The sequence below is a fragment of the Leptodactylus fuscus genome, chromosome 3 (genome assembly GCF_031893055.1).
Source record: "Leptodactylus fuscus isolate aLepFus1 chromosome 3, aLepFus1.hap2, whole genome shotgun sequence".
Taxonomy (NCBI): domain Eukaryota; kingdom Metazoa; phylum Chordata; class Amphibia; order Anura; family Leptodactylidae; genus Leptodactylus; species Leptodactylus fuscus.
In genome coordinates, this window is record NC_134267.1 from 205,346,289 (window position 1) to 205,361,594 (window position 15,306).

Below are 15,306 nucleotides of genomic sequence, written 5' to 3' on the forward strand. Positions count from 1 at the left end.
AACCTGTGTAGGATCCCCCCGCCTTCCCAAATGGTTAATGCTCAGTTGTACATTTAGTCATAAATTCGAACGAGGAATAACAGAGGGTCGGCACAATTCAATGTGGTGAGAAAAGGTCTTACATTGTAAATTCTTGGAAAGTAAAAGTATCAGGAGAGCTCACAGATCCTCTTTGATAGGCAGTGAAAATGGTGATGGATTGGTGGGTGAGTCCAGGAGACTGGTTCTACTCTACAGACTTTTTTTTAATGTTAGTTTCCCATTTTAGAAGTCCACAGAAATTACCTGCACTTCATACATCTCTGTGTCTTCCTATGGACAGCAGTTTAATAGTTAAAACTGGAAAGTTGCCAGGTAGCGCTCACCTAAGGAAACATGCAAGGACACTTTCAGCGTTTATTAAAGTTAAGAGTGGACCCTAAACATGGAAGAGGCAAAAATCTTTCCATTGTAGCTCTGTGTGTGTTCAGCTCTTGGCTTACAAATACTGATACAAGTCTGATCTGTCCTTTGAGCAGTTGGACCCACACTGATCAGCAAATTATACACTACAGATTGGGGGTAACTTGGTTCATGGGAAAACCCCTTTAAGCCATTCCCCTTTTTCATCTAAGTTACGCTCCCTCAATTAGTCAGGGAAAAAAATGGCAAAAGCTAAATGCCACATTGTGTGTCTAAAATGCACCTACCGTCGGCTAGAACATAGGTGCAGCTGCCATATTGTATTACCTGACTTTGACTCAAAAAATAAAAACACAGCAAAATCTGCAACAAAAAAAAGCAGCTTTTCTGTAATATTGAGGCCTCAGCCTAAAAGTTGAATTTTCTCATGTTTGACCAGGGAAGGCAGTGTATAATAAATCTCCTCATTGACTGCCAGCCATCATAGGAAAGCAGAAAGGAAATCAAAGAACTTTAAAGGGGCTCTCCACTGGGTGTTAAATATTTCCTCCTTCTGGATTCTATGTAGGGTGAATCTTAAGTTTCTGGGTCGGTTCTGACTCTGGGTCACACCTACCTGAATCGCTTTACCTTCGCTACCTTGTTAACAAGTATTACCTGTACTATGAGGGCTGGCTTTTTAATGATCTTGTCTGCCAGCCCCCATAGTACAGCTAAATATCAGGAACGTGAAGGTAGAGCAATTCAGGAGCTGGTTTCAATCAACCCAGAACCAGCCCAAAAATCCAAAGCTCATCCCAAATTGAACCACAGAGGAAGTAAATATTTCAACACTCCAGGAATACCACCTTTAATCATTCCTTTGTATAGTGAGGATGACCTGTTGGGCCCCCCCCTGGGTTTGGGGCCTGGTCACTGTGACCCCCTGTGTGCCAATCCTCTATAACATTGATGGGTCAGGCAGGGCCACCAGCTGTAGATACCAGTCCTTATCACTATGCCATGTGTTACAGAAAATACTCAGGCACCACACACAACGTGCTGTATATATACCAAACACTTTATTATGTATGTCCTATTTACATCTATTTACATATTGCACATGTCACTGGAATGTTTTATACATGTAATGTACAGAAAACGAACGGCATCAGCTTGTATATGTCTATGTACAAATCTGCTTCCCCATACATCTCGCTGACACACGTCTCCACAGTATTATACATAAAGTGAACGCTATGCAGCACTCGTAGAATGGTCTCTGCATAAGAGTACATTGTCCTGTGCAGACAATGAGCAAGGCAATCCGTCATGCAAATATTTAAGAACTAAAGTTTTGTGACCATAAATATTCAGCTTTGGGTTAAGAAAAACATATATTGGAACCAGGCGTTGCTTCTTTTTTGCTGCGTAAGCATTAAATACATTGATTTACCAGTGTTGCAAAGCGGAGTCTATTACAGGGTTTGTATACACAGAATGCAACAGAAATCTTACACAGAACATAGGCAATATATTGTTGGAGAGGAGGTCACAAACAAGTCTTTTTGGCAGCATAACACATCTGGCCTGAATGTCTACTTGTCACCCGTACCCAGAAATACAGCCATGTGCCAACTGAAAGCTGGAGGCACGAGGCGCACAATGCCTCATGGCCGTCACTAGGTTCCAGTTCTCCGGCAATGGCTTGCTAGGCGGTGGGACAAGAGCATTAGGAGTTGTGTTCTTTCAATATGGCAGTTACTTACAGTCATCGTACACTACATCCATCTGTATACAGAGAGGACAACATAGAAAATGCAAGTTGTGAGAATTATGGAAGTACATTATTTCGTCAATATGCAAAAATAAATTTATTTGTTCACAATGGGATGTGCTAGAAACATCTGTATCTGTTCCCTGTTGGTTTCCAAGGCACTTTGTTTTGTTTTTTTAGTTTTCGGTATTTCATGTTCTTTTGATCTGCGAGGAGAGAAAAATTGAACATATTATAATACAGTAATATACAATGAAAGGTACAGTAAGGGTAAGTTCACACAGTTTTTTGCAGGCAGAATTTCGAGGTAGAATTCGCTTCATAAAACACTTTCTAACTCTATTCATTTCAGTGGGAGTCAGGAGCAGATTATTTTAAAAAAACGCTAGTATATAGTATTTTTTCTGCCTTCCAATAATTTCAATAGGGTTTGCATGGCAGAAGCCTCCTGCCTGACTTCCAATGAAATGAATGGAGAGTTAGGAGGTAATTTTTGGAGTGGATTCAGTACAGTCACAGTACGGAGATACAACAGTATGGAGATATAGCCTACTATGACATCATAGCACAGGGATAATACACACAACACTACAGTGTATGAAGAAAGTAACTATAATGAAGTTACAGTAAAGTAATGGAGGTACATTCAGTTTTCTACATCCAATTTCATCCTCCATAGTCAGAGATTCTATCATTAAAACGACATTTTTTTTTTCTCGATAACTTGCTTTTTTTTGCTAGTTTTTGCTCGTTTTTTTACACGTGTAAAAGATGGCATTGAAGTCAATAGGAGTCTGATTTTTACACGTGTATTTTGACAAAATCAGCTCACGTTTACATGGTGTGAAGGCTGCCTACTCGTGTATTTTGTCGTGCTTTTTTGCACGTGTAAAAAAAATGGCATTGAAGTCAATGGTATTTTTTTACACTTATTTTGCCAAAACACACACGCGTTTACTCTGTGTGGACGGGCCCTCACTCTGATAGTTTTATTAAAAAAAATATATTTTAATACCCCTTTTGTGTTATGTTTTCGTGTTTCCATTATTACTGGCCAACTGCTCGTTCACATCTGCGCCCGGTCTCCGTCTGTCGGGTTTCTGTCTTCTTCAGACAGAAGACAGAAACCCGACAGACGGTGTCCGGCCGTGAGCGCCAGTGAGAGTTTTGTGCTCACCGCGGCTAAACTGGTTTTTTTTTAAACCGGACGCAAAGTACTGCATGTCTGACTTTGTGTCCAGTTAAAAAAAAAAAAAAAACTTTCACCACAGAGCACACAAAACGCTCACCGGCACTCACGGCCGGACACTGTTCAAACCCATTCAAATGAATGGGTTTGAAAAATGCCTGCAGGTTTCCGTCTTCTGTCCAGTTTCGGGAGGGAAACGGAAACCTGCATAACGGAGACAGGGGCGCAGAAGTGAACCCGGCCTTAGTTTCGACACTACTGTATTTTGATCATGTCAGATGTTTAGCTTTGATTCCCACTTAGTTCTTACCATCTTAACTAACCTCTTGTACCACCAATTCCCACCCACAGTACTTCCTTGTACCCTCAGTGCCACCCCCCCCCATTACACCTCTTAGCCTAACTAAGCCAGCAGTGGACTTACATGTTGCATGAAAGCTTTGTAAATGAGGAGCAGAGCGCTTGTCTGCATTCAGGGGAGAATCGAGGACAGGAAAGAGTCCTGACACCTGCAAAAGCACATTCCTGATGTCTAGCTGATATTATTGCTGTGGAGGCGATAAATGAAAAGAATAATAACTAATATATTAGAGTTCAGATAAGGGCAGATGTGGGAGATATTCTTGAGGATGTGAAAACAGGATTTGGAAAGGAACTGAATGTAAGGCGTCACAGACAAGACTATGGACATGTAGTCTAAGGTTAGGTTCACACTTACGCACGGATTCCGTTTGGGGATTTCATTCCCGAATCCGCTTCAAAAATGCGGAGACAAAGGTACTGCAAGCAGGAGTTCTCTCTGCATTTTTCAGGTGGAAACCCGGCAGATCTCATAGTCTTGAGCCTAGTACTGCTTTTTAAGTGGTTTGGGTTACTGATTTTCAGGTCCCCAAGCAGACCCAAAGAACGGAAACCGGGCACACGAGTGAACATTGCATTAAATTGATTACTGTACACTGTTGTAATGCAAATTTCTGTTTAATCTGTCTCTAGCAGTGACTGATATCCTGCCCTCTATGACTGTGTATACAGAGACAGCTGTCAATCACTGACAATAGATGAGGTCACAGCTTATTTACTCTGCCTCCCTGCACAGTACATAACTATAAAACGCTCCCATACACCTCAGCAAGTCCACGCCACCATATTGACCATGACCATGAGCTCGCTATATAGTATAACACCATATGCAGTTAAGATGTACAGCCAAAGGACATTGGGAGAACAGCTGTCGCCTGGACAAGTTTTTAGCCAACAGCTATTGAAAGAATACGGCTGATTTTATACACAGGTGCTAAAAAGTGGACACATTAAATAGATTAAAGTACAGAGGGATCAAGTGGGACTCTGCTTGTGAATGGTCTGGATGCCGGAGTAGGGAACCAACTAGTATAGTAAGTAAAGGAGATACATAACAGTAGTTGCTGTGCTGCCGTCATTATAATAAGGCTCCGTGCACACTTCCAAGGGAGCGTCCAATGGTATGTTCAGTTCTGATTAAAATAGAGAAGGTCCTATCCTGCTCTGTGTCCTTGGAATAGAAGGGATCGGAAGCCATTATACAGATAAGTGCATAACGGAAAGGCCTGGGAAGGCAGAGGTCACTCCGAGTATCATTCTACTACATGGTCATGTACATGGGGTGTAAGCAGTAGGATCAATGTAACTACAAACTGCATGCACAGGTTCTGTCGTCCTAGCTCATACTACTGTAGTAGTTACTCGGTATCTTGGTTTCCATTGCTGGAAACCTAAAAAGAAGTAAATCATTTCTTTGCTCCCGTCCTCAGGTGCAGTGACCCAGCGGCAGTCATACATAGCTACATAAACAAAGCTACCATTGATCTTATATAATAGCCTTTGTCCGGTAGGAGCCTGCACAAGAAATGTTATCTATAGATAGACTAATGTTTTTATTGCCTGATAACTGCAATTAGGGTTTGCTAAGAAAACAGACAAAATTTAGTATTTTCCTTTAATGTTTTTCATTTTTCTGTTTTTCATCGTTTATCCAGCCGTGTTCTTTCCGCAGCGCTTTTAAGAGAAAGTTCATGGAGTTTTCCTCTGTGGACTTTCTCTTAACATTATATCTACGTGAAAGCCGCCGGCGTTTCCGTAGATTAAATTGACATGCTGCGATTTGCAAAGCCGCAACGGCTTTGCAAATCGCAACATGTCCGCGTTGCGATCTTTTCTGCAAAGTGGGGATGGGATTCGCATGAATCCCGCCCACTTTGCCTGCACTATACAACGCCGTGATTTTTCGTGGCGTTTCCGGTCCGTGGGGCCCCGGCCTTAAAACTTTTTGCGGTCTGGTTTTCGGTTTGACATGTGAACTCATCCTTACATAGTCTACTTTGTATTCCTCCATCACCGCGGCTTATTTTCTCTCTCCGGCGTGCATTTGTTATATTGTTTAATTAAACAAGTCTCTCTTATATTAGTTTATAAATAATAATGTACATATTTAATGCCTCTGATTTTAATAATAAAGCACCGTTTAATAATTTAAGTAAATTGGAAAATTATTAAAACCGTAGCTTCGCCATCTACGTAGCAATGTTGTCCCCTAAGGCAGCTAAGGAGAATTAATATCACACGTAATTGATATTAATATTTTATTAGCTTTCACTACAGATTAGCACAAGGTGTGGTGTCGCTGAGCAACCAACAGAGGAATTCCATTAAATAGTAAATAAGGTTCTTCCACCTCACAACATCTGTGAATGGAAAGAAAACCGCCAAGATGAAAGCAACCGGAGCAAGAGAATTAGGAGGGAACAAAGTCGAAGAATTCAGAGCAAGCGCTACGAGAAAGTAACAGAAAGGTGGCGCGGTGACAAAAAGAAAAAGACTTGTCAATCCATACATTACATATTGTCAGAGTACACTAAATCTGTAACGGATTTATACCTTAGCAGCCTGCAGGCACTGATTTATCTGGCTTCTCGTGGTATCCTTATGTGCTGATACACGTAAAGATATTTTTTTTTAACAAGCAATCGTTGGCATATACCTTCAGTGTTTGCTGGCAACACATCCCTTATTCAACAGGGTGATATGCTACTGATGGCTAATGATTTTTTTGCCACACGAAATCATCAGATCGCCTGGAGTACGAGCCAATCAGCAATGAGCGCTAATAGAAGCATTCATTCCTGACAATTACCTGCTAAATCACCCTATCAAGTCTCTGCCCATCAAGTAGTCCATACCTTAAAGGGGGTTTCTGGTAAGAACGAGCTATCCCCTATCCACAAGCACCGTTTAATAATTTAAGTAAATTGGAAAAAATTATTAAAACCGTAGGTTCGCCATGCACAGCCATGAAATCTTCATAGACAACCATTAGTAGTATTAAGACTTGTAGTGAAGACCTCAGCGACTAAACCTGACAGAATGCTAAATGGTGCTCTCTTTGGTACATGTCACCTCGTGAAATGGAGGTCTCTTTCTGGTGAATATCAAGGACCTATGAATCCTGAGTCCTCACAAGGTCACACAGTGGGGTAGCTTCGTGCTGAAGCTTGTAAGGATCACAATCGTGTGTTCTATCACTCACTAAAGAGGACCACATTTCCTTGGACGTAAACTCATTGCAAGAACTGTTCACCAGGAACTGTGTTGGACTGAGGTTTCTCGGGCCCATCAGATAAAATGATTCCTTAGGAAAAAGACCATATTACCCTTTAGAACTGGTCATCTTTCAATGGACCATTATTGTGATAGAACCTGGACCCACCCGGGGAATCTTACTACTCTGGTGGACACTGACCAGGAACTTCATGAAATTGGTTTTCCTAGAAAACAGCTGAACATGACTAAAGTCATCATGTACAATGCCAAGTGTCAGATGGAATAGTGTAAAGAATCCCACCTTTGGACCAAAATAAATGTGTTCTCTATAGTGATAATCACATCTCAATATAAGATCGTCTTATGGATCAATCTAGGTTTGGTGGATGACAGGAGAACGTGACCTACTGGAAGTCATAGTGCATTCTGTAACATTTGGTGGATGAACAATAATGATATGGAGCTATTTTTCAACATTTAGACTAGGCTTCCTTTTACTAGCAAAGGTTATTGTTAATTCCACAGACATTTTACACAATTGTTGCTTCTTTCCTTCCCTTTCCTGTTCCAGGATCACTGTGCCCCTATTTACCAAGCGCCATCCATAAAGATATGGTGGGACAAGCTTGGTGTGGAGGAAACTAAGTGCGCATACAGTGTCATGAACTCAACCCCATCACCAATGGCATGAACTGGAACACCAAATGCAACCAGAACTTCTATTTCAACATATCGGAAGATTTGGTCAATATACATGTAATACATATGGCCAGCTTTTCTCCCTGCGGCTAGACACCAGATATAGTACACTTATCTTCTTGTTTCCTTTCCTAATGTCTACAATTACTGAGCTTTTATCATCTATAAAAAAAAAAGTCTTCTGTATGTTTTGCTTCTAAGGAGATACATTTCTGAGGATAGACCATATTTAATGGAGATTTATGAGAAGTAGCTAGATAGTAATCTACAAATTCATTCAATTACATTCAGGAACTGCATATGGAAACCCGGTTATCTGAGGATATTCCTACAATTGTGCGTTGGGACTCCTAAGAATGTTACTATGGAGGAAACAGAGACTGGATTCACAACTGTCAACAAGAATGTGATTGTACAATATCTTCACGCCTCAAACTGGTGTCCTGGATTGGGTAACTAGAGTACAGAACTAAATTATCTTTTGTAATAGGCCTAACTAGACCAATACTGAAGGATCCATGAATCTACTATGACAAACCCCAAGGGATCATTCATATATAATTCAATATGCAAAAACATTTTACTATATTGCATACAAAAATATACAACATAGTATTTCAATTATATATATATATATATATATATATATATATATATATATATATATATATATATATATATATATACACTCACCGGCCACTTTATTAGGTACACCATGCTAGTAACGGGTTGGACCCCCTTTTGCCTTCAGAACTGCCTGAATTCTTCGTGGCATAGATACAACAAGGTGCTGGAAGCATTCCTCAGAGATTTAGGTCCATATTGACATGATGGCATCACACCGTTGCCGCAGATTTGTCGGCTGCACATCCATGATGCGAATCTCCCGTTCCACCACATCCCAAAGATTCTCTATTGGATTGAGATCTGGTGACTGTGGAGGCCATTGGAGTACAGTGAACTCATTGTCATGTTCAAGAAACCAGTCTGAGATGATTCCAGCTTTATGACATGGCGCATTATCCTGCTGAAAGTAGCCATCAGATGTTGGGTACATTGTGGTCATAAAGGGATGGACATGGTCAGCAACAATACTCAGGTAGGCTTTGGCGTTGCAACGATGCTCAATTGGTACCAAGGGGCCCAAAGAGTGCCAAGAAAATATTCCCCACACCATGACATCACCACCAGCAGCCTGAACCGTTGATACAAGGCAGGATGGATCCATGCTTTCATGTTGTTGACGCCAAATTCTGACCCTACCATCCGAATGTCGCAGCAGAAATCGAGACTCATCAGATCAGGCAACGTTTTTCCAATCTTCGATTGTCCAATTTCGATGAGCTTGTGCAAATTGTAGCCTCAGTTTCCTGTTCTTAGCTGAAAGGAGTGGCACCCGGTGTGGTCTTCTGCTGCTGTAGCCCATCTGCCTCAAAGTTTGATGTACTGTGCGTTCAGAGATGCTCTTCTGGCTACCTTGGTTGTAACGGGTGGCTATTTGAGTCACTGTTGCCTTTCTATCAGCTCGAACCAGTCTGGCCATTCTCCTCTGACCTCTGGCATCAACAACGCATTTCCGCCCACAGAACTGCCGCTCACTGGATGTTTTTTCTTTTTCGGACCATTCTCTGTAAACCCTAGAGATGGTTGTGCGTGAAAATCCCAGTAGATCAGCAGTTTCTGAAATACTCAGACCAGCCCTTCTGGCACCAACAACCATGCCACGTTCAAAGGCACTCAAATCACCTTTCTTCCCCATACTGATGCTCGGTTTGAACTGCAGGAGATTGTCTTGACCATGTCTACATGCCTAAATGCACTGAGTTGCCGCCATGTGATTGGCTGATTAGAAATTAAGTGTTAACGAGCAGTTGGACAGGTGCACCTAATAAAGTGGCCGGTGAGTGTATATATATATATATATATATATATATATATATATATATATATACACACACACACACACACACACACACACACAGTGTATTGGGTTGTTAATACAGGTACAGTGCCGATCTTTTTGGCTTGCTTATTAAAACGTAGACAGGGATTCCCTCTCATCAATCCCGAACTCCACCATCTGCTGACTGACAAATGTTACGGATAGCCTCATCATTCTCGTCTAAGTGCTGCATTGACAACTGCTTGGTCAATGATTTCCTCACATATAGATTTATCATCCATCAAGACTTCAGATATATGCTGTCTGCAGCTTAGCTTGTCCTACAGGGCTTAAAGGGATTTAATCATTAAAATGGAATTTTTTCTCGCTAACACGTAGGAATAGCCTTTAGAAAGGCTATTCTTCTCCTACCTTTAGATGTCTTCTCTGCATCGCCGTTCTGTTCTCGCAGCACTGGGGGCGATCCCTAGCACTCAAACTGAGAAAACTCTCCAGTGACGGTCTCTGTCTTCTTCTGACATGCCCTCTCTGCTGACTGCGCATGCGTGCCATTTAAAGCCAGGTGAAGCGGAAAAGGTGTGCCAGAAGAAGACAGAGGTCGTCACTGGAGAGTTTTGTCTGTTTGAGTGCTGCTGTTTGAGCGCTGGTGACCGCCCCCAGTGCTGTGAGAAAACTCATTAGCATACCAAAGAAAACCGGGATATCTACGGAATGGCGGCGCGGAGAAGACATCTAAAGGTAGGAGAAGAATAACCTTTTTTAAGGCTGTTCCTATGTGTTAGGGAGAAAAAATATCCATTTTAGGCTAAGGCCCCACAGGCTGTATCCACAGCACTAAAGCGCTGTGGGAAGAACCTTTTAAGAGAAAGTTCACAGAGTTTTTCTCTGCGGACTTTCTCTTAACATTATATCTACGGGAAAGCCGCCGGAGTTTCTGTAGATATAATTGACATGCTGCGATTTGTAAAGCCGCAATGACTTTGCAAATCGTAGCATGTCTGCGTTGCGATCTTTTCTGCAAAGTGAGGATGAGATTCGCGTGAATCCCGTCCACTTTGCCAGCACTGTACAATGCCGGGATTTTTCCCGCAGCGTCTCTGCTGTGTTATGTCAGTCCTGGTAGCTGCAACGGGGCTAAGGGATAGCAGTTGGGAATCTCGCCCTGCACTACTTCCACTAGCTATCCCGGTCCCTGCCTCACGGGTGTAGGTCGGCTGTTCTCAGGCTAAGCCTGACCCCGACAGCTCCTCTCTCACTGACACCGTAGGCCTAGAGGGAAGGGGGAGAAGGAATGCCCTATAAGATCTCTAGGGACTGGAGACTAAAGGGGGTCACCCCTAACGAACAAGTGAAGCTGCTACTGACAGGGACTGACAAGGGTGTGCGCTGACTAACAACACAAGCAGCACACAGGAAACATGTAGGAAAGGAATTCCCCAAACCAATATGGGAAGGAACAATACACTAGGAAACAAACACAGGGAAACTGAGTAGAAATCAAAGGATAAGGCAGTTCACTCACACAGTCAATAATACACAGAGGGAGGATTGGTGAACACAGAAGGGAAAACACACTAACCAACTCGTTCACCCAAACCTCCCAAAAATCAACCACGGAACTTCCTCTATCCAAGATAACCACCTACTCCTCCTGCTAAGGCCTAGCTCTGTAAAAGCGACACTCAGCACAGAACCATGGGAGGCATGGGTTTAAATACCGAGTAGAGACCACTCCTCCCAGGTGCAAATGGGAGGACAGACTAACCAACCAGGAAAGAAAGCAATGAACCTAAATACTCCTAACAGGATCCTCCCCTCAAGGAGAAGACTCCGGATTCTCTAGGAGCATCCTTCTTCGGGAACTCCTTGTGGAATTTCTCCACGAGTCTGGGGGCTGACATATCCGACTCCAGAACCCAAGAATTATCCTCAGGACCGTATCCCTTCCATGCCACCAGATACCGTAGCTTCCCCCGAACATATTTGCTATCCAGAACTCGGGATATCTCATACTCCCCGGACTCAGAAACTGGTGGAACCTTAACAGGAGACGTTCCCTTCTTGGCCTTCTTTAACAAGGAGACATGGAACACCCGGTTTATCTTCCACCTTTTAGGTAGTTGCAGCTGCGCCGCCACTTCATTTACCATCTTGATGATCTTAAAAGGACCCACAAACCTGGGACCCAGCTTCTTGCAAGGAACCTTCAACCTGATATTCTTGGTGGACAACCAAACCATCTCACCAGGGAAGAACTGCAACTCTCCTCTCTTCCGATCCGCCTGGACCTTAGCCTGGTGCGACGCCCGCACCAGATTCTCTCGGATACGGGACCATACCCCTTGCAGCTTTTTAGAAAATAGCTCCTCCTCCGGAACTGGGGAAGAAATGGAAGAAAATACTCCGAAAACAGGATGTCTACCACCGGAGCAAAAAAAAAGGTGTGGTACCTGTGGCATTGGAATCATGGTTGTTTAGGGAAAATTCTGCCAGGGGGAGAAAGGCAGCCCAATTATTCTGGTTCTCTCAAACAAAACACCTCAAAAACTGTTCCACATCCTGATTCTTCCTCTCTGTTTGTCCGTTAGACTCTGGGTGAAACCCGGAGGAAAACGACAGTGTAACTCCCAACCTGCTGCAAAAAGCCCGCCAGAATTTAGCCACAAATTGCGGTCCCCTGTCCGAAACGATATCCTCAGGAAGACCATGCAACCTTACAATTTCTTTAATAAACGCCTCAGATAGTGTCTTGGCACATGGCAGCCTGGAAAACGGGATCAAATGGCACATTTTCGTGAAGCGGTCAACGACTACCCAAATGACCGTGAAACCCTTAGACACCGGAAGGCCCGTGATGAAATCCATAGACAGATGAGTCCAAGGTGCCTTAGGAGGTTCCAATGGATGTAGAAGACCGTGGGGACGGGTATGCGACGCCTTGGCTCTTGCACAGACCGAACAATTTTGAACAAACTGTAAGACATCCTTACTCCACCCTGGCCACCAAAAATTCCTAGACACCAATCTCATGGTCTCTGAAACCCCCGGGTGACCAGCAAGAACCGACTCGTGACACTCCCTCAGGAGACTTTGTCGGAGAGTAGTTGGAACAAAAAGCTTGTTTCTAGGTATCTTGGAAGGTGCAGCGTGTTGCGCTTCGATCAAGGCCTTCTCCAATTTCGCGCCCAATACTGCTACCACCACTCCATCCCCAAGAATAGTGGAAGGCGCCTCTCGTTCCTCCTCAGTCGACATATACCGGGATAAAGCATCAGCCTTAACATTTTTTGAACCCGGCACATAAGTCACGGTAAAATGGAACCGCGCAAAAAATAGAGCCCATCTGGCCTGCCGTGCATTTAATCTCTTCGCCGACCCAAGATAAACCAAATTCTTGTGGTCAGTAAATACCTGGACTGGCCTTCTGGCCCCCTCCAGGAAATGACGCCAATGTTCGAACGCTAGTTTTATTGCCAGTAGTTCCCGGTCTCCGATGTCATAATTCCGTTCAGAGGCAGAGAATTTCTTAGAAAAGAAGGCACAGGGATGCGTACCCTCCTCGAACTCCTGAGAAAGTACTGCTCCCACCCCCACCGAGGAGGCATCCACCTCCACTCGGAAGGCCAACCTCTCATCCGGCTGTCTCAAAATGGGAGCGGACGAGAATCGCTTCTTCAGTTCTTCAAACGCAGCTAGCGCCTCTGGCGACCACTTAGCACAGTCAGCCCCCTTCTTAGTCAAGTCCGAGATAGGTTTCACAACCTCAGAAAATCCCTTGATAAACTGGCGATAATAGTTGGAGAACCCCAAGAACCGTTGGACCGCCTTTAGGTTCTCGGGTCGCGGCCACTCCAAGACTGCCCTGACCTTCTCAGGGTCCATCTCAAACCCCTTGTCCGATAGGATATAGCCAAGGAAACATAATTTATTGACCGCGAACACACATTTCTCCAGCTTAGCACTTAATTGGTTAACCCTCAGGAGATCTAAAACCTCTCTCACTCTCTCCCAATGAGTCTCCAAATCCGGGGTGTAAATGAGTATATCGTCCAGATAGACCACAACCCCCCTCCCTATGACGGCACTTAGTACATCATTAATAAAATTCTGAAAAAACGCAGGCGCATTGGTTAGACCAAAAGGCATCACAAGATTCTCAAAGTGTCCTAGGGGTGTGTTAAACGCTGTTTTCCACTCATCCCCCTTCTTGATTCTCAGCAAGTTATATGCCCCACGTAAATCTATTTTACTAAACCAGCGGGCTCCCGTAATCTGGCTGAATAGATCCGAGATCAACGGAATGGGATAGGGATTCCGCACCGTGATTTTGTTAATCTCCCTAAAATCCAAACAAGGGCGCAACCCTCCATCTTTCTTCTTTACAAAGAAAAACCCCACTGCTACTGGGGACTTAGATGGGCGAATATGCCCCACCTCTAGACTCCCCTCAATATACTCTTTGAGCGCCTCTCTCTCCGGAATAGTGAGATTGTACAACCGTGTCTTGGGTAGCACTGCATTTGGTATGAATTTAATCGAGCAATCATAGGTGCGATGTGGTGGTAATGTCTTGGCTGCCCTTTCCTCAAAGACCTCCCTAAACTCACATATTTCTTGAGGCAAATTGTCTATAGACAAAGACATAACGGATATGGGCAGACATCGACCATTACACCCCTGCCCCCAAGAAACTACTGACTCGGTCTCCCAGTTGATAATAGGGTTATGCTGCTTCAGCCAGGGCCACCCCAACACTACTTGTGCTGGTAATTTAGACAACAAGAACAAGTCAATCTCTTCCCGGTGGCCACCCACAACAAACTCCAGACCCTCCACCTGTTTGGAGATGACAGCTTGCTGTAGAGGGGTCTTATCAATAGCCCACACCGGTATCTGAGACTTCAAGACCAAAGGACTCACCCTTAATTGCTCACAAAACTCTGAGTCAATAAGGTTGACTGCCGAACCACAATCAACCAAAATCCGGCACTTCTGCCCATTTACCCATCCTTCAAGGGTCAACCCGGCAGTCTGAGTACAGGAAATATGCACACCTCCCTCCTTAGTAGGTTTTCTCCCTTTACCCTCAATAGACCTGGGGTTATTACTCTCCTTGGCGAACCATTCTCTGGAGGGGCATACCCTTGCTACATGTCCCATCCCTCCACACACAAAACAGCGTACTGTGCGGGACCCTTCACTCTTGGGTCTAGCACTTCGCACAGTGGCCCCAATCTGCATGGGTTGGTCCCCCGGGTCCTCTCTAAAAACAGAGAATTGAGGAGGGTTAAGCCCCCCAGGACTCTTGTCTCCACGCTCCCGGAGGCGCCGTCCTACTCTAATTGCCAGCTGCATGGCCTCATCTAGATCTCCCGGAACAGGGTGAGAAACTAGATGGTCTTTAACCTGGTCTGAGAGCCCTGTCTCAAACTGACTAAGTAGAGCGGGGTCATTCCAGTGTACTTCTGCTGCCCACCTACGAAACTCTGTGCAATATTTCTCTATAGCGTGATCCCCTTGCACCACACGTCGTAGGTTATACTCAGCCGTGCGTACCCTGTCTGGGTCGTCATACAGTAACCCCATTGTGGAGAAAAACGCCTCTACAGTTAGTAAGCAAGCTGAGTCGGCTGGTAACGAATGTGCCCAGATGAGGGGATCATCTCTCAATAAAGTAATAATAATCCCAACTCTCTGTACCTCAGAACCGGAGGAAAACGGCCGTAGCCGGAAATACAAAAGACAGTCCTTTTGAAATCGGAAAAAATCTGACCTCTTACC

At 44.0% G+C, this 15,306-nt stretch overlaps 1 protein-coding gene across 2 annotated transcripts in view; it reads right to left on the reverse strand.

Annotated features, from left to right (window-relative positions):
- Positions 1 to 1,313: 1,313 nt before the first annotated feature.
- The window catches only part of ALKAL2 (ALK and LTK ligand 2), a 34,940-nt gene continuing 20,947 nt past the window's right edge, over positions 1,314 to 15,306 (reverse strand). For both annotated transcript variants that reach the window (XM_075266796.1, XM_075266795.1), the window contains exon 6: positions 1,314 to 2,364. The gene's annotated coding sequence lies outside the window, so the exon portion shown is untranslated. The remainder of the gene's footprint in view (positions 2,365 to 15,306) is intronic.